The sequence below is a fragment of the Passer domesticus genome, chromosome 6 (assembly GCF_036417665.1).
Source record: "Passer domesticus isolate bPasDom1 chromosome 6, bPasDom1.hap1, whole genome shotgun sequence".
Lineage (NCBI taxonomy): Eukaryota > Metazoa > Chordata > Aves > Passeriformes > Passeridae > Passer > Passer domesticus.
The window spans coordinates 60,825,440-60,843,731 of NC_087479.1; the positions used below are offsets into that span (position 1 = coordinate 60,825,440).

The window sequence follows — 18,292 nt, forward strand, 5'->3', positions numbered from 1 at the left end:
ATGTTATCCCAACCAAGCAGGCAGTTCAATTACCACAAGCATAACTATATGTCATGGTTTGGCCAGGAAGTGAGTTTCTGGGAAAGTGGTCAAACCAATTAGTGGCCAGATTTGAAATTGGCACCTGGTGTGGCCACTGGGGACCTGGATACGCCTCTGAGAACACACAGGGGTTAAAAGCAGAGCATTCCCAGAGGGGCTCTCTCTTTTGAGGCTGGTGACCTCTCCCCTGCCCAGCTGCGTCTGGGTGGGGCAGGGGAGGCCATGCGGCCTGTGGGGAGGGAGGCCGGAGCCCTGCAAGGGGCAGGGGTGGAGGAGACCTGGGATGTCTGGGCAGCCCCCCTGGGAGAGAGAGTGATAGTGATAGAGACTGTGCTGGCTGGAAATTTGATATCTTGTGCTGGCACCATGGCCAGGAGGAGAAGGGAGGGGGGACAAGGTGCCCAGTTGCCGGCAGAGCACGGCTGAGGTTTTAACCCCTTTGGTGCAGGGACAGTGGAAGCTGTAAAAACACTGATCCTCCCCAGCTGAGAATTGAGAGGGGACGGAGGATGGGCAAATGAGAAGAAGGTTTGAGTGGGTGAAGAAATGCCAGCAGATGAGAAGTGCCCTAGATGGAGGAGATGATTGGAGTGGCCTTTGGCTGGACTTTCCTCTTACATGGCCACGGGACAGAACCAAATCTTCCTGTAATGTAGAGACTGCACCCTGGGGGAGGCGGTTGGCCAGAAGCCAGGAGTGACAAAGCTGTTGTGAGAAGCAGAGGGAGCAGAGATAGAGGGTGAGGGTGTGTGGAGCCCTCTGCCTTCAGTGAAGAATCTCTGTTCCTGAGACCCCCAGGCCCCAGGGGGTGAATATGGGGGGGACAGGTGTCTCAATGGTGAGAGGCTGCCACTTCTTGGAACTGGGCAAGGCATTCTTAAAAGGACCTAAGGAGCAGTTTGGATCCATGGACAGTGGTGAGAGCACTGGACATGGAAGGAAGATGGTCACCACGGCAGATTCTCTCCGGGCGGCTGCTGCGTGTGACATGGAAGCACAGGAGGTTCCACTGTGTTTCCTGGGGAGGCCCATGGTGCCAGAGGGAGACTCCTCTCTCCTGATGAGCTGGGGGGAAGTTGTGTGAAGGATGGTATTGGACTGAGAATTGAGTGTTAGAGGGGTGGGGGAAGAGGAGTGTTTTGGAGGTTTTCCATTGTGGATTATTGTGTGTGGGTTTTTTTTCTTTTTTTCCCCTCTTGTCTTTATGTTATAGATTAATAAAGTGTTGTGTTTCCCCTCAATTCCCAACTTAGAGCCTGCTTTGTTCTCTTTCCAAGTCCCATCTCACGGTAACCATTTTGGAAATACACCTTTCATGGAGGCACTGACATTGTGCCAGGGTCAATCCATGACACTATATCAGCTATTTCACTACTCTGTCTAAGTTTAGTTAATAGCAGAAATAGAAACTATATATTTATAGCAATGTTACTTTAACATTATATACATAGCATCCATTTTAATATTTTCAAAAAGCCAATATTATAATATGTATTTATAATGTTTATTTGAGAGGAGTAATATGCATCTTAACAATAATATATCAATACCAAAAAAATGAGAGAGAATCGCTTGCAGATTTTTCTTTTTTCTAGGCATAGACTGTAGTTGATTTGTGCTATGTACACTTAGAGATCAAATATTAATGTGCAACAACTTCAAAGACGTTATAGAAATATTCTATATGAACACATAAGACATGCAGAACTCCTTAGAAATATCAGACTTTTACTCTTGTAATTAAAGGCTTTCCATTTTTTGGTTCAAATTAATCGACAATATTACTAAATAAATAATTACTCCTAACTTAGCAAGCAAAAGATTATTTTATATTGCATTAAAAACTGCTTAGGAAATACGGAAGTTTCAGTGCAAAATTCCAAGACACTTCAAACACTCGTCACATAGGTTCTTGCAATTTTAGCCAAATACACCAATAGTGTAGGAATATTACTGCCTACTTTGGAGAGGAAAATGAACCAACTGTCTCCCTTTGCAAATTACAACACAAGCTTATGCTTGCCAGAGCAGAAATGTCACTGGAACTGCGGGGGGAAAAAAACCTCCAAACTCTCTAACAATATTTTTTTAGTGTTAGAGAATTAAGGCATTGCTGTATTATGGCCAGGATGTTGGTTTTGCACAGAAAATCATGCTATGAAAAGACAGTGTCCATGAAGGAGACAGAGGAGTCCTGCAACTTTATCCAAATAAAGGGAGAGTCCACTGGGGCACACACCTGTGGGGTTTTCTCTCTCAGAATTTTAGAGGATGCTGCCTCCTTTTTTAACTCCCAGCCACGTCTTGCCCTCTTCCTTTCCCCATTGGCTGAGGTACTAGAAAGGCACAGCCTTCCCAAACCACCTTAAATGTATTCCCCCCTTAAACATGTAATTTTCCTGTCAAGTTCAGAAAGTCAGGTTTGTTCAGACCCATACCCTCACCCATGGAATTGTTTGTAAAGACATTAGCACAAATCTTCCTTATCAAAATTATTTAACTCCTAATTTTTTTAATTAACTTTAGTCAGGGATTTTGTTTTTCTTTGCTCAGAAGGAAGGGAATGGAAGTGTTATAAATGAGTAATCAGGTGGTTGGCTTTCACAATTAAGGGGTGAGAGCCCCTACATAACATTATATGTATGTTAAGAGAAGTTTTGTAAATGTATAGTATTTGTTATCACGGGATGGTCTTGGTAATCCGGGCATTTGGGACGGTTGGTTACTGTGGTAACACCTGACCTCCAATCAGAACTTTATTTTAGAGTAATTTAAAAATGCAACTCTTAAATTTTATTTGGGAGAAAACCCTACAACTAAGGCAAAGCTACAAGTAGGATTCAAGTATTCCAGTTTCATGTCCAGTGCTCTGTGAAGCAAAGTACATTATGAGGCAGATACCGTATCAGCACTGCAGCACTGAGAATGTCAGCTTTCCTATGAACTTGTATATCCATGCATGCACAGGCATATTCATACACATACAAATGCACACGTATCTATGTTTTTGTTGTATTGAACTACCATTTTAGGTACCTATAACAAACTATAACAGCAATTTGATACATTTTACACTCTACACAACATACTGCATTTCTGTGTCTTAAAAAGACTGGTCAGACACACTTGAGTTTCCAAGTAATAACACAACCTCTGAAATACAGTATGATAAAAAGCATCTTAAAAAATAGCAAAATGGTGTGAGAAGCAACTGTTCACTTTTAAACTTCCACAGGTTTATTAAACCTTAACAAAAATTACAACAAAAGCCTAAGAAAAAAGTTTTTCAGTGCTGGGAGTCCCTGTGGGACTACCAGCCATGTACTCATCTACAAAATGGATGCTCTGCCTTTTATATCCTTATCCCCCTCCCAAAGTTTTGTCAGCCAACTCTTCCTGTGCCATGTGGAGATTACTTTCTTACATCTTGATTGGAGGTCAAGTGTTGTTATGCCGTGCCTCCTGGTAACATGCCAGCCTCCTCTAATTGTCTTGACTACTAAGGCTATTACAAGGGGGAAGAGGACTATGGGATGACATATTAAAATAAAATTCTACATTATATCTATCTCTTAATTGAGAGAGCCAACTATGACATTATATATCTATAACAAGGGCAAAGCCACACACATCAGTACTCTCTTAAAGATAATTGCTGTGGTCTAGTTATTGTTGCAGGACTCAGCGATGTAAGAAGTTCTGAGTCAACAGCACTGGTTGAGGAAGAGCAGAAGGGACAAGTGACTTACAAGAGACACTGCTTCAGCTCTTCTGTGCATAAGTCTCTCCTCTCAAAGACTTTACTTTAACTTTGAAAATAAATTTGGCATCCCTTTTCCCCAATTTTTCTCTCAAATTCTCCCACTCCATCTTCTCCTTCCTTCACCCCAAACTGAGTGTTTTTTTGTGTTTGGAAATGCTTCTTGATTTAATTGAATTCTTAAAGAATCTGTTAAGCTACCAAAGGGCAAAATGTTCTTAGCAAAATAGGAAGGCAAAGCATAAGTCTCATGGAGAAGCATCTCAATACACTGGGTGAAAAGTTACTTTTCACATCCACTTATGAATCCACAAAATCAACAAAAACACATACATAGAATTAATCTGTGTGGCTTATTAGTGCCCTTGATTGAAACCTGTCACATTAACAGCACCACTTCATGAGATAATGTTTGTGGTGACTGAGATCAGAGAGAGCAACTGATGGGACTTGAAACAGCCAGGGACCAGTGGGATGGTGAGGGACCACTCCATCCTGGCCCCAGACCTCCGAACGGCCAAGCCAACAAGAGAAAGGACACCAAATCCACCAGCTTGACCTGCTATGAAAAGGGGACCCACAGCAGAGATTCACCAGGTTCACATCTGTTTTGCTGTGGTTTTTTCTTCCCTGAGACAGGAACTGGTGCCATGTTTTTCCTCTCCACCATGTTACAGATGTTGTAGATTTTTTTCTTTCCCTGGCTCTTTTTTTTTTTTTTTTTTGCTCTGGTAGTGGGGGGAGCGTTGCCGTCTTGCTGCAAAGGTTCCGTACCTTCTCGGTGGTTTCTCAGGGGCAGCTCCTCACAGCACTGACTCCTTCTTCTCAGCACAGCCAACAAACTCCATCTCTCCCCTCTATCAGCCAACCTGCTCTTTTATAATACCCCTCTTAACTGGATCCAGCTGTGGCCTATTAAGAGCAGGCTTGTTCTTAATGCTTGATAATTGGCACAGCTGTAACTCCTTAGGGGCCAGATTACCTTCACCACTGTCTCTATTTTCCTACCTTTTATCTAACCACCGGGAAGGAGGGGGGTGTAAGGTCTGACAGTTCAATATCTAACATTTATTCACCTTTTTTTTTTCCTGAGCCATGTGAGCAGTCTGTTTGTCATTAAACAGTTGGTTGTAAATTATTTTTTTTTTACTTTCATCCACTAGTATTCATTTTCTTATTGGCAGAAAGGGATTTTTTTTTTTTTTGACAAAACATTGTTTCCAGGGTGATTTTCCTCCTAAACTTGTCTCTAAACCAGGACAGTAATTCATTTTGGAGTGTTCGCTCCCTTAACTTATCTTAAACCAAGACATTGCCTAATTTCTTTTTTTTTTTAGATAAAGTAGAATGAAAAATTATGCTCATGTAAGTATAAAAGCTGTTATAAATGCAAAAGGAAAAAAAAAATTTAAAAGAAGACTTCATAAGCCTGCTTTTAAGGTACATGAAAAACCTGAAAGGCTAATGTGGATAAACACAGTGAAAAAGGTAAAGAGAAAAGCCCTGTCTTGCTGTGTGGAGTTGGCTGCAGGACTGAAGGAAAAGACACTCAGAAGTGTGAAAGGCACCACCCCATACATGCTTATTTTTCAAGACCTTACAGAAGTAAAGGTGGCAAGATAGCAAAATGGTAAAGCTGAGACTTATTTTCCAAAAACCAAGTTGGAATTCCAATGCTTAAAAGGATGCTGAAATGAATGCAGCCTAAATCCTATGACAACCAGCTAGATATATAGGTTTTGGGTTTTTTTCCTAGATAAACACATTTTCCTTCTACAGGAATAATCTTCTTTTATTACTTTAATTTGTAAATAGGAATTTTCATTCATTCACGAGCTGTCCTTTAAGATTTTAGGGGAAATATCTATCCAATGAGTTGCATCTGAACCATTGAGCAGTAGCACAGGAACGACACTTATCTCTGTAGATCTTTTGTCCATTCCCATCTCTCCTCTCTGATCTAGATTTCTACCAGCAGAAGTAAAAGCAAGATGTACCAGTACTAATGGCAGGAAAGCTCAGCCATAGAAATAGGCAACAACACAAGGGAGTGTCTGTCAGGGCACAAGCTGGAAGTCAGCCTCCATTAAGTTACCTTATGGCTAGGTGAATTGCTGCATTTCTTTCCAAAACAGTGAGGATTTTTGTAATGGGGAGTCTAACATCTAACAACTATTTTTGTGGAGATACTCTGGCCAGAAGATTGGAGAAGGGATATGACATTTTTGTCATATCAATGAACTGGGTCATGAAAAAGTTCATACAAAGAAGTTAGGCATTAAAGCACTGCATAGAACATGGCACGTACACACGTAACTATGAAGTTTTCAAATTCCATTCTTTAACCACAGCAGGTTCTGTGGAACAGTAATTTATTTGAACTATGTGTGTGGCAGCATGATTTGGCCCTGGTACACTGGCATTTCTATAAAACCCTGTAGAAAAAGTGCTTTTTAGTGTAATTCACTAGAAAAACTGAGTCTTCATTCTACCCTGTATTGAATAGTTTTTTGTGATACAGAGCACTTTACATTTAGGACACTTGAGGTATTTAATCCACCTCTGTTTAAAATAGGGAGCAAACACATTCAGGCAGAATTTCAAAGGTGATAATACCGTGCTAAGCCCAATACTGAGCTTCCTAAAGGTCTGCTTAAAGACACATGATAAATACATATTATATGACTTTATTACATAATTTACATTTATGAAACCATGTATTTGGAACCAGCTGATCCTATATTTTCACCTGAACTTGTGGTTATATTCACTTTCTAACATCACCTTCACTATAAAGATACAAAAAGACCCCCAAGTTTTTCTGGTCTTTCTAGATCAGTCTTTCTGAAATTTTATTCTGCATCTTTCTCACAGCATAGGTAATTCTGAATTTAATCTGGTGTATTTTTCATATTTTACAATAAACTGTTCAAAGAATGGTAATTTAACAGGCCTACTTCAAAAAGGGATCATTTTTTGTAGCCAAGATACCAATGCAAGGCTGTCCTATATGAAGATAGCTGAAATAAAAATTAGGGGGAAAAAAAAGAAAAAAAAATCAAAAAGAATTTACTATAAAAAAGAATTATTTACGTCATCACATTATCTGCAAATCTCTTCTGACACATTTTTGCTCATCTAGTCTTACATTCCATCAGTGTTGAAGGCATAATGGAGTGTTTTGGTTTCTAAACAAAGCAGCAGTTACAGAAGGACATGGCTTGGATTCTTAGCAAGCAAGGCTGAAGTGTCCATGTTACTTCAGCCTCAAAATCAAACAATGTAATTTTTGTATTCCGTGGAATTATCAAGTTTATAGCTAAATTGTCCTCAATATTAATTTCTGTTTTGTGACTCCCCAAAGGGTAAGTCCATTGTCAACGTAAAGCAAATCAAAGTATGCAGTAATATATTTGTATTTACTATCACCCAATAAAGGGATAGGAATTGAAGAAAGGGCTTATTTACCCTTCTGAAGTATGAAAGAATTATCAGCATGGATTTACGCTGTACAGAGACTTTATTGGCTAGTGGTTTTCACCCATAACAGAACAGGTGGGATGGAAAGGTTAGCTCCCTCCATACCTTATTTCAGCATTTCTACTGAGATTTGTTATTAATCTAGGGCAGACCATGGTATTTCAAATCTTTACCCTGACTAAACTGAAATCTATTGAGAGACATACCAGTTTATGAAGAATTTTTTATATAATCTTTCAGCTTTTTGTTAGCTAGTGAAGGCTGGAATATGAAAGTGCTGATCTTTTCAAAATCAATATTTAACCATGGAGAGTTCTATAAATGTTATGAGTAACTTTAAAAATCAGCATATATGTACAAAGTGCAAAGGTATACTTAGTGTTCTTTAAGAGCATTATTCATTCCGTTAAGAAACATCACAACCTGCATTCCATATTAAGTAGTTAAATCCTCTCCAATCAACTTTCCTATATTTTTCTTTGACTTTTACACTTTTGTACTAAGCGACCTTTAATATTCAATAGTCCAAGAATTTCTTATTGTTGCTTCTTAATTTGGGCTTGATTCTGTCATAGCTTTTGACATAAAGAAGAGGGATTGGGGTCACAAATCAGGTTTATAATTATCTGTTTTTCCCTACCGCTCCCAGCTGTCTTGTAACTGCTTGTCACACAGAAATTTTAATTGTACAGTCTGGTATAGCACTGTAAGTGACAAGTGACAATTAACCAAGTTAGTTTTATAACATCTACATGATTGAGAACCTTAATACATAGTATCTAGGGTAGCTAGGTTCTGCTTCCTTGTTTGCTCTCCTCCAGGGAAATTGTGTTCCTACACCACAGTCTTCCAAATGCCAGTGTCCTGACCTTTAAACTCTTCAGAGCCATCATGGACTTCTCCCTGTTTGCACTCTTCCACACAAGGAACTACTGAGCTTTCTTTAGAACCAATAATTCTGAACAGAAAAGTCTTCCTATTTTTAAAGTTACAGGTTATATTCAGTACACAATAATATTATGTTATGATTTCTCCCCAACCTTGGGCAAATCTTCAGATCCATAATCTCAGTAGACTTGACTGCAGAAATGCTCTGAGGCAAGTAAATATTATATAGCTGAGATGTCTTTTAAATATAACAGAAGACAGAACTAGTGTACTCACTCCATTTTTCCATTTTATCCATTTAAATATACTCACACTAAGGATAATTACAATATCTTAACCCAAACCAGCCCAACTCCCCTATTTGCTATTCTAATTAGAAAAGTACTTAAGTCCAATGCAATTTGCTCTTAGTGCTACTGTGCTCTTGCACAATGAGACATGATAAGCAGCTTCTCTTCCAAAAACAATTGTGAAAATTATTGATGAATTTTCTATTGTGCAGTTCAGAGCAATTAAGGAACAGTCTCTCAGCTGCTCCAGTAGTTGCCAGTCTCTTGCAAAGACCAAACACAAAAGCTGATTAAATTACCGGAAAGAACTACCAACTTCCAATTTTTCTACAATATTCAGGATGGATATTTGGAAGATCAGTTGCTCCTGAATTATTATCCTGGAAATAAATTCACATTGCTGGTTCAATTACCATGTATTCTAAACCAAAACAGACGTCTCTCTGTTCTGAGTAAGCTCTTCCCCTTTCTTCATCTATGTGTCCCTTTTTTGGCACCCCAGTCATTAGGTGAAAAAAAAGAAGTAAAATAAATAACAACAAGAAAAAAATCCCTGGACAGTATGGAAATGACAACAGATAGAGACTTGCAGAAGCAGTTGTTATTCAGGGTAGTTGTATTTCAAAAGGTAGGATAATACAAAGCTACAAAATGGATTTGAAATTATTTTCTCTCTTTCTAAGAAAGGGTGGGGGCCATGGGGAATTGATCAAGAGAGACTCTTTGCTAAGGGAACACCAGTTACAAGTGGTAACTTCCCTAGAATTTTTTGTTTGTGGTTTTTTGCTGTTATTGTTGTTTGTTTTGTTCTTTTTCAGTGTCTTATTTTTTGCTAGCTGTCGTTCAGGATCAGACTGAAGTAGTGCCAACAAAAATGCTTTGAAGCTCATGCATTTTACCTGTCAGGGGAATGAGATAAAATTATTGATGACTTCAAACCTGTTGTACAATTTACAATTTAATTTACCAGTGTAAACAATATGTGACAATGCTACTTCCTGTCCAAGTCCCATCCTTCTACAGCTTAGAACCCTGTGAACTGTAATGTAAAGGTTAAACAGTCAGCTTTTTCACAGGGAACAAAATGGTACAAAAAAGCTGGTTTCAGTGTGTTCTCTTTACCGCATAGCTTTAATCCCTTTACTCTTTCTGCAGAGAAGGAAGGGAAAAGTTGAACATTTTTTCTTCAGATATGGAATTTTGTATTTTTTTATTTCATGTAACTTGAGGGCAGATCTTGAATAAAAATTCCTGCTTACTAATCCACAAAGAAGAATGAGCTTGAACTGATGTTGCTATAAAACACCTTAACTTTCCCCTTATATATGTCAAGTTTTCAGGGAAAAGACTGTTCTTCAGATTTTGATAATTGACATAAAAGAAGTTGTTACAAATTTATCCCCGCTCCCCCGCCTCTGCTTCAAGTGATAAATACATTAGTCAGCTAGACACTAGAAATTCAGTTCTATAAGAGGTTATAAACAGTAACAGCATGAATCATTACCAGGATGCTTAGGGAATTTGGAACTCAAACATTTTACAGCTGGAAGTATTTACAAAATTGGAGAACTCAAGTGACACGGCTAAGTCATCAGATGCATCACTCCATGTAGTGCAGGTTAGTCATCAGATGTGTGTCTAACTTACATAAAACAGCAATCAGACCTAATTCAAATTACTGAACTGCACCTCAAACTGTACTGTCTGAGTCTATCAGAATCAAGTCATCCAGAAAGTTAATTCAGCTGAGATCTATGCATTAAAATTGCTATAATTTTGCCACTTCAATCATCCTCTTTTATTCATACTTCTGAGAAATACTGTTATAATGTACTTCAGTACAGCTGGCTTGAAAATAAATTTGCCATCCCTAATATGATAGTAAGATTTTAAATGTCTTTCCTTCAATTTTTTGATCCCTGACAACAATATTCAACTAAACCAGAAAGAAGTTATATATTTTCATTAACAAATTTTCAAGAAATGTGAACACTTTATCTTTTATTCAGAGTTCATAAAATTAGATTTAGACAAAAACCCTACAGAGCACAAGCAAAACCTTTATATTCAATAACATGGAAAGAAAGAGACTAAACCCCCTCCTACAAAAAAAAAAATCAAACCCTGTAATACTTATCAGCTCCTCTGCTATACTCTTTCACTTGATCATATTTGGGTTTAAGATTGTTCTTTACTGGACAAATATTAATGACTTTTTCTGCAATTGAGAGACAGTCTTCTTCTGTCATTAGAAAAGTAGAGAAATTTCTGATTTACTAATGGTGTCAGTTAAGATCAGAACTTGGTAAATTGTTGTTGTGGGTTGACACTAGCCAAATGCCAGGCATCCATGAAAGCCACACAGTCACCCTCCCCTGCTACAGCTGGGCTAAGAGAAAATTTAAGGAAGGCTTCATGAGTTAAAGACTGAGAGAAAACACTCCAAGGGCAAAACAGGCTCAACTTGAAGATATAAAGTGAATTTATTACTAACAAGATCAGAGCAGAAAAATTATAAATAAGCTCTTAAAACCACCTTTTATCCCCTCAACACTTCCCTCCTTCCCACCTTCAGTGCAGAGAGAGAGGGTGGGGGGGTTTGGTCAGTTCAGTTTTCTTCCACTGCTTGGGCAGAGTTGTTCCCCTGTGAGGTCCCTTCCCACGTTCTCTGCGACCTTCTCCAGCGTGTCTCCAATCTCACAATCCTCCCAAAACTCCCGTGGTGTGGGTCACTCTTCCACAGGGTGCAGCTCTCCAAAGACAGGTTACTCCAGCCTGGAAGCAGGGCCCCCTCCCTCAGTCAGCTCTCCTGCTTGGAAAACCGGCAGGATCACAGCCTCCTCAAGGCTTCCACCCATTCAGGTGCGGTGTTGGAGCTTAGGGCTGGGGTTTTTACCTTTTATTTTTCTTTTCTCTTAGGGAATTTCCCCCCATTTTTGTTGCTAAGGGACGATAAGGACCGGGTACTTAAGAGAGGCAAAAGAAGTTGTCCCAGCTCAGGGGAGGGGTGCAGCTGGCTCTCTCTTCACCTGGGGGTTTCTCTGGGAAGAGCGGAGAGCTGGGCTGGGAAAAAATGGGGCTGGGTGCTAGCTAGTCAGCTGCTCTTGCTCTCTCGGTTTCCGAGGAGGATGGTCGGCCTGCTGCCTGAAGGGGCGGGATTCGCTGCCACCACCGGAGCCGAGCCCAGTCCTGCTTCTTGTGCCGTGAGGTGAGCCCTCACTCCTGAGAGTGGCCATTGCACTGCAACCTTACCAACACCCTACCTCACCAAGCAAAGGACCTTCACCTCCTGCCCCCGTGCCTCAGGGGAAACACAGGGATGCCCAGTTTGGAGCGGGGTGGCCACTGGCCAGCCCCCGCCCTTTCTCCGCCACTGCTCAGTGGTTTCTTTGCTACACTGTAACTCGCACTGCCTGCCCTGCCCTGACTTCCCGCAGTTCCAGCTGCAATTGTCGAGTTTCTGATGCATCTCATCTACCTATCCCTGCTTTTCCAATTTGCTACTCCGAGGTGCCTGCTACAGCTCCTTTGGCTATCCAGAGTGGGCACCAGGATCGGCACCTCCTAAAGGTGAAGCGCCTTCTCCATCCCTTTCTGCCACCTGTGTCCGCCATTACTGTGTGGGGAGAGGCGGCCGAGCCCGCGCCGCAGCGCCCCCTGCCGGCCGTGCCGGAGCGGCGCTGAGGGGAAAGCGCCGCGGCCGAGAGCGGCCGGGCCTGGGCTCGGGGTCAGGGCCGGAGCTGTTCCTTCTCTGCCCTGAGATACACACGAGTGAAGAACTGCTACTGCTCTTCCCTTACCTTTGCCTGAGAGCCTCCTAATTTCAAAATTATAATAATTCGGAGCCATTTTCCATTCCAAGTGAGGCTTCTGCTTGCCTTAACAGCCACCTCTTTCATACCAAGACACACAGACACCTCCGCCACGGGCTGTGGGTGGATCTCTCCATCCCCCTGGATCCCCGGGGGCTGGGGGTGGATCTCTCCATCCCCGGGGGCTGGGGCTGGATCTCTCCATCCCCCTGGATCCCCAGGGGCTGCAGGGACACAGCTGCTTCACCATGGTCTCACTATGGGTGCAGAGGAATCTCGGCTCCAGCTACTGAAGAACCTCTTCCTCCTTCTTCTTTACTTGGTGTCTCTATTGCTGTTTCTCTTATATGTTCTTATTCCTACTCTTCCTGGAAAATTACAACATTTTGCTTTGATTTCTTCTTAAATATGTTTTTACAGAGGCATTACCATAATCTCTTAATTGTCCCAGTCTTGGCCAGCAGGATGTCCATCTTCTGATCCATCAGAGACTGGCTCTGTCAGACACGGTGGAATCTTCTAGCATCTCCTCACAGAAACCACCTTTGTGGCCCCCCTGCTACCAAAAACCAGACCACGCAAAACCAACACAATTGTGTTGATCAAAGAAATGTTTAGAGAACTTCACTTTAATAAAGCCAGACCTAAAGAAAAGAATCTTTTCTAACAGTATTAGGCAACTACCTCTAAGAAGGTCTGTAAGAACTGTCTGTAAGAAGTGTTTAAAGTGTAAATTAAGTTATATAAAATTTATAGTTAAATATATACTGTTTATTTATTCCCTCCTTTTCAAAACAACCCCCTTAATATGTCACAAAATAGGTAACAAGTATTAACTCTTTCAAAATTGCCACAAATCCCTCCATTACACTTTCTAAATAAAATATATTAGTATCATATCTGATAAATCTGAAGAGAGTTTCAGCCCTACTTGAGTACTGCAATTCTGTACTGCAATACTTGCAAGTACTGCAATTGAGGGCTGTGTTTTGCTTTCATTTATTATTCAACACAGTAATTCAGCAGACAAAACAAGTCATGAGGACACAGGACTAGTTCCACAGACACATAAATCCATCCCTGCTTCTGACAGCAATAGGAAGAGAGATGTCTGGACAGTTGAAGAACTTCCCCCAGCTGTAGTGCAAACCACTGAAAAATGGGAAGAACAGACTTCCTAGGTCTTTACACGGCCCTCACTCTATTTCTCTTGCAACAGCTTTCACAGGCTTTCCTTAAACCACAGACTTCCATCCTAGTTGGACTGATTTTCCAACAAGAGAGATATTGCTCACTCTTCATTTACTCTGTTTCTGCTGCAGCACCTACTGCAAGGACTGACCCATGAGTCAAAGACGAGCTGGTAGCTACCCAGAGTAGTCTGCAGACAGCACTTAGGCACAAGGTCCACCTTAAATTTCTTTCAGCTATAGCCTGGACCTTTGCTTGATGTCACATTTGTCCCTCAGCTGTGCTTCATCTCTGTTTACAGTTCTCTAGTACTACTCCCAAAGAAGCATCAAGCTGCTTTCGGGAGCAAACTCACATAAGATTTTTTACTGACTCTGTCAAGTACCTGGCACTGGAAGCAGCAGCCACCATAACAGCAAATGAGAACTCTGTGCTGGTAAAACCACTCATAGACATTCCCAGTTTAGTCATTCCTCCTATACTAGCAAGAGGATGATATTTATTTCCATTACAGATAATTTGATAAAGTATTTCAGTCATGAAACAGGGATTTTTAATTGAAGGTTTTATTACACTTAATTTTAATAGTATTTACTATTAATTTATAAAGATAATAATTTCAGGGCAGTAATAAATATTAAGAACAATACATACCAACAAATTAATGTATAACAGCATAAAAAAATTATGATCTGAAGCTTCTACACTATATCAGATTCCTAGTGTAGTAGCTACATGGGGAAAAAAATTCGAACTACTGCTTTAGCAATACTGAAAACCTAACATATGTAAGACATAACTGTGAAGAAATGTTAGAGTACATATTCCTGCTGCAACTATTTAGAATTTAGAAAAGACTGGAAGACCATACCATTTTTCATAAAAAAGACCCATGCAAACAACCAACCCACACTCCATGTGGGGAACAAGCAGTTCTGAGAGGAAGCAGCATGTTTGGCAATTCAAGTATACCAACTTTGGGTACTAGCTTATGCAGATCTGTATCAGACACTCCTTAGTGATCTGCCTATCCAACTGTAAAGCAGATATGTCTCCTAGTCCATCCTTCTGCCTTGTTGGTTCATAATTTAAGTTTTGGAGAACAAATGAAAGTGTTTTTGAAGAACTCAAGAGACACTTGATATGACATGGAACATTACTTCACCTTCTGCTTTAAGCAGCTTTCTGTCATTTGTTAGTGATCACATTAATGTGTTTTCTAACATTCATATGTTAAAGATGTACTATGGAACAGTGATTATTGCAAATTCCTTTAAGCTAGTTGGACTGTCCTTTTTTTGTTTCTCATTTAATGCTGTTTCAGCATAAAATTTTTCAACATTTAAAGTATTTTCCAGCAGTTTACCTCCATAAAAAAGGAAGTGCTATACATCAGTCCTACATATATTAAAGTAACCCAATAGGCTGCATTTCCCATTTTTGAGTGAATTTTCACCAGTTCTGCATGAATCCTTTGGAAGAAGCACCAAAAGCACCAATACTTGCTGTTGTATTACACAGAGACTTGAATAATAGAAGAATAATGTGTAGGACTACTTACCTTGATCAATATTATAACTGCTAATACCTAGAGAAGAAACGTTTGCAACACCCAGGTTGCAATTTCATAATTTCTTGCAGATCTTGTAATGATCCTTTTATCAAAGACATCCTCTTCTACATGCAAAAATAGGCCTATTCAGGCTTTCATATTTAATTAGGCACAGTTTTCTCAGGATGTCAGTGTGGGTCATTTGCCTTATTCATATACAAATTATTTCTAGGCAGAATCAAGAATATTAATATATTCTTGACAATTCCATCACTAATATCTTATTCTGTCTGATATCATGCGTCATATTTGCCTACCTTGCAGAAATAGGATGTAACATTCCATTAACATTCCTAGGTTGTTATGATATATTTTCAGTTTATCCAAATTTTTAAATAAATTAAGATTTTCAGTTTTTGTAACTTTGGCAATATAGTGAAACATCATTTTATGTAATAGTTCATGTTGCATCTTTAAAATTGGCGGTAATAATAAATCTACCCTCATCTTATTTACAACAATAGTCATGTTAAATCAGAATAGTCAAAAGAGACAGTGATCTGCTTACCAGATCAGGTGTTGAACGTGTCCTGATTTAGCGCAAATTTGGGAGGAAAACTCTGAAAGGGTCTCCTCTAGAAAGCAGATTTCAGTGGCCCCTCCCCCAAAAGGTTCTGGTGATAATCGCCTTGGAGAAAAGTGGAAAAATATGAATATTATTGCCAAATCGCCTATTACCTTTATTTTGTGGTTGCCTCTCTAAGTGCATTGGTAAGCAAAAAGCAGACACACAACCCCAGTCACCCAAATTCCTATTAAATGGCTATTCTCCTAAGAAATACTATGTGTAAGGATACTAGGAGCTTTTTCAATCTGTCAATATCTAAAACTGCCTTTTTTTTTTTTAATCACACAAATCTATTATTGTGTGTGGAAAACTTGACTTTAATGATACACATTATTAGTAGCAAAGACAGCATTTCACAAGTACTATCATCATCCTATTCCACCATCAGGGATTAAAAATCCAGCTGAGAATTTAGCAATCCCATGAGAATTTAAACCATAAACCATTATATTCCTAAATACTTGAGTCTTTACTCCTCTTGTAATAATAACAAAATTTGGTCATGATGTGCTGAGAATTTACTACAGGGTGTTTTGATTTGTTTTTTGTAGTTTTTGGGCGCTTTTTTGGTGTGTTTTGAACAACTCTTTAAACTCACTTGAAATAAATATAGATGCAGGAATCATTCATTTAAGAAGAGCTGCCACCATGAAATTTTACTTAAATACCTGCTGTTAGACATCTGGTATTAATGTTATTAGCAGTTACTTAGAATTCTGAAATTCTATTCTGAATTTAAGAATTCAGTATATTGAAATGAAATTTTCAGAAATTTTAAAATATTCAGGAAATTAAAAATTCAGAGTATTGAAATGCTTTCTGAGATACCAATCTGTTTTAACTACTTCAGTGACAACCTGCAAAGTTAAACCAGAAACTTGATAGTCAGTAATTTCCATTGCTTGTGTTGAGTGTACTCAGATTCTTCAAAGAGAGCACGTTGCAAAAGAGTAAGTGAAAAGATTAATTTTCTGGCCATAAGAGATAGAGCTGGTTACATAGAGATAGATTTGACCCATAAATCCAACTAATGATCTGATTTTCATTATCAATGTACTGCATCAAAGGAAAATGAAAATAAAATGTAGCCAGGGTTCTGAATGCAGTTAATACTTGAGTGTAACAGACTCATTGTAATGTAAAATGTATTAAGACTGGTGAGCAACTGTCATGGTTATCCATGTGTTAGGAACAGTGAGAAATTATTAATCAAGATGGCAAACACATAATGAATCTGACAAATGAAAGATTTTCTTCCACTTCTCAAACTGTTAAATCAGTATAAAATATTCTGGATCAAGAGTTTAATAGGAAATTAATTCAACATCGCATCCAAATTATTTCTTTCCCTCATATGTCATAAGAATGACAAAAAAATGTACAGAATTTTACATATGTTTTCTCTTTTAAAAACACTCTTTACGAAAATAGCTTCAGAGAGCTGTACTGTTGTTCACCTGAAGCACTGCTGAATTTAGAAGTTAGGATGTCACAGACTCTTTACACTCTTAACTACAGCAGACTAAAACCCATACTATGAAATAAGAGAGGAAAGGTGCAATTCAATACACTAATCATGCCATTTTTTTCTCACAGAATGAGTGACTTGGAAAACAGAAACCATGTTTCCCAGACTGCCTGACAGTTATTGTGGTCACCAAGGGCAGCTATCAAAACCATATAATTAGCATTATCAGAGTGATAAGGATTCAAAATTTCTGCAAAAGTCTACTGAGATTACTAAAAATGTTTGCATTCTTTACAAGCAATTTAATTAGCAGAAAAGTAAAATATGTTACCTAATTCCTCAGCCTTCAAACACGCACCAATATCCACTCAAGAAAGTTCATAATTTTACTACAGAAATAAGCCAAACAAGGTTAAATTATTCTTAGAAGATGTCAAACAGTACAGTGTTATTGCTTCCCTTACAAACTCTTTGAAGAAAGCCACAGGTCACCAAGCAGTGGCACAGTTCAAACCTTTCCTCACCTCAAAAGCTTTTGTTCTACCATTCATCCCTTTCTGGTTTATAGAATGCTGAATAATGTTGGAGCATTCCTGAACAGTACAGGACAAGGCAGAGAAACTTTTTCTGAAGACTTGGCATGAGTTTCTTGATTCTTTTTGAATTTAGACTCAACATATTGAGATACAGAGTGTATGCTGACACAGGGCTCTCAGCACCTAACCTAAATAACATGCAAAAAGCAAGCACACATTTATGAGTAAGAAGCTATTGAGGAAGGCAGGTTTGGACAGACTTTGAATAGAGATATTCATCAGGCTGATGATGAAATCTCAATACTTCCTCTATAAAACTGGAAATACTGAATCAGAAACTTCTCAGACTATAAGCAATTTTATTCTTTTAATTAAGAGTACACTGGAGTCAAGTAAAATACAAGAAAACAAAACAAAACGACCCAAACAAAGATAAAACAACAAAACCCAAACCCCCCCAATACTGAAAATGGAAGACCTTATCGGAGTGTGTTAACAACCAGGAACATATTTCTGTGAGTGGCAGTATTTTACCAGTCCAGATTACAGCTGGTTTCACTAGGCTTTTTTTTATTATTCATAACGTAGACCAAAACACTGCTTTCCATTGCCTCACTTGCTTGTCCTTCACTCCCATGTTTCTTG

At 39.2% G+C, this 18,292-nt stretch overlaps 1 long non-coding RNA gene across 2 annotated transcripts; it reads right to left on the bottom strand.

The window, feature by feature from the left end:
- Nucleotides 1-6,670: 6,670 nt before the first annotated feature.
- LOC135302202 (uncharacterized) lies at nucleotides 6,671-12,095 on the bottom strand. Of its 2 annotated transcripts, XR_010363903.1 has the most exons (3): nucleotides 11,357-12,095; nucleotides 11,030-11,269; nucleotides 6,671-9,359 (listed from the first exon to the last, which is right to left on the bottom strand). It is a non-coding gene; the product is annotated as an uncharacterized LOC135302202 (long non-coding RNA). The 2 variants fall into 2 exon arrangements; XR_010363902.1 differs by lacking the exon at nucleotides 6,671-9,359 and having other exon boundaries at nucleotides 10,920-11,269.
- Between the last annotated feature and the right edge of the window lie 6,197 nt (nucleotides 12,096-18,292).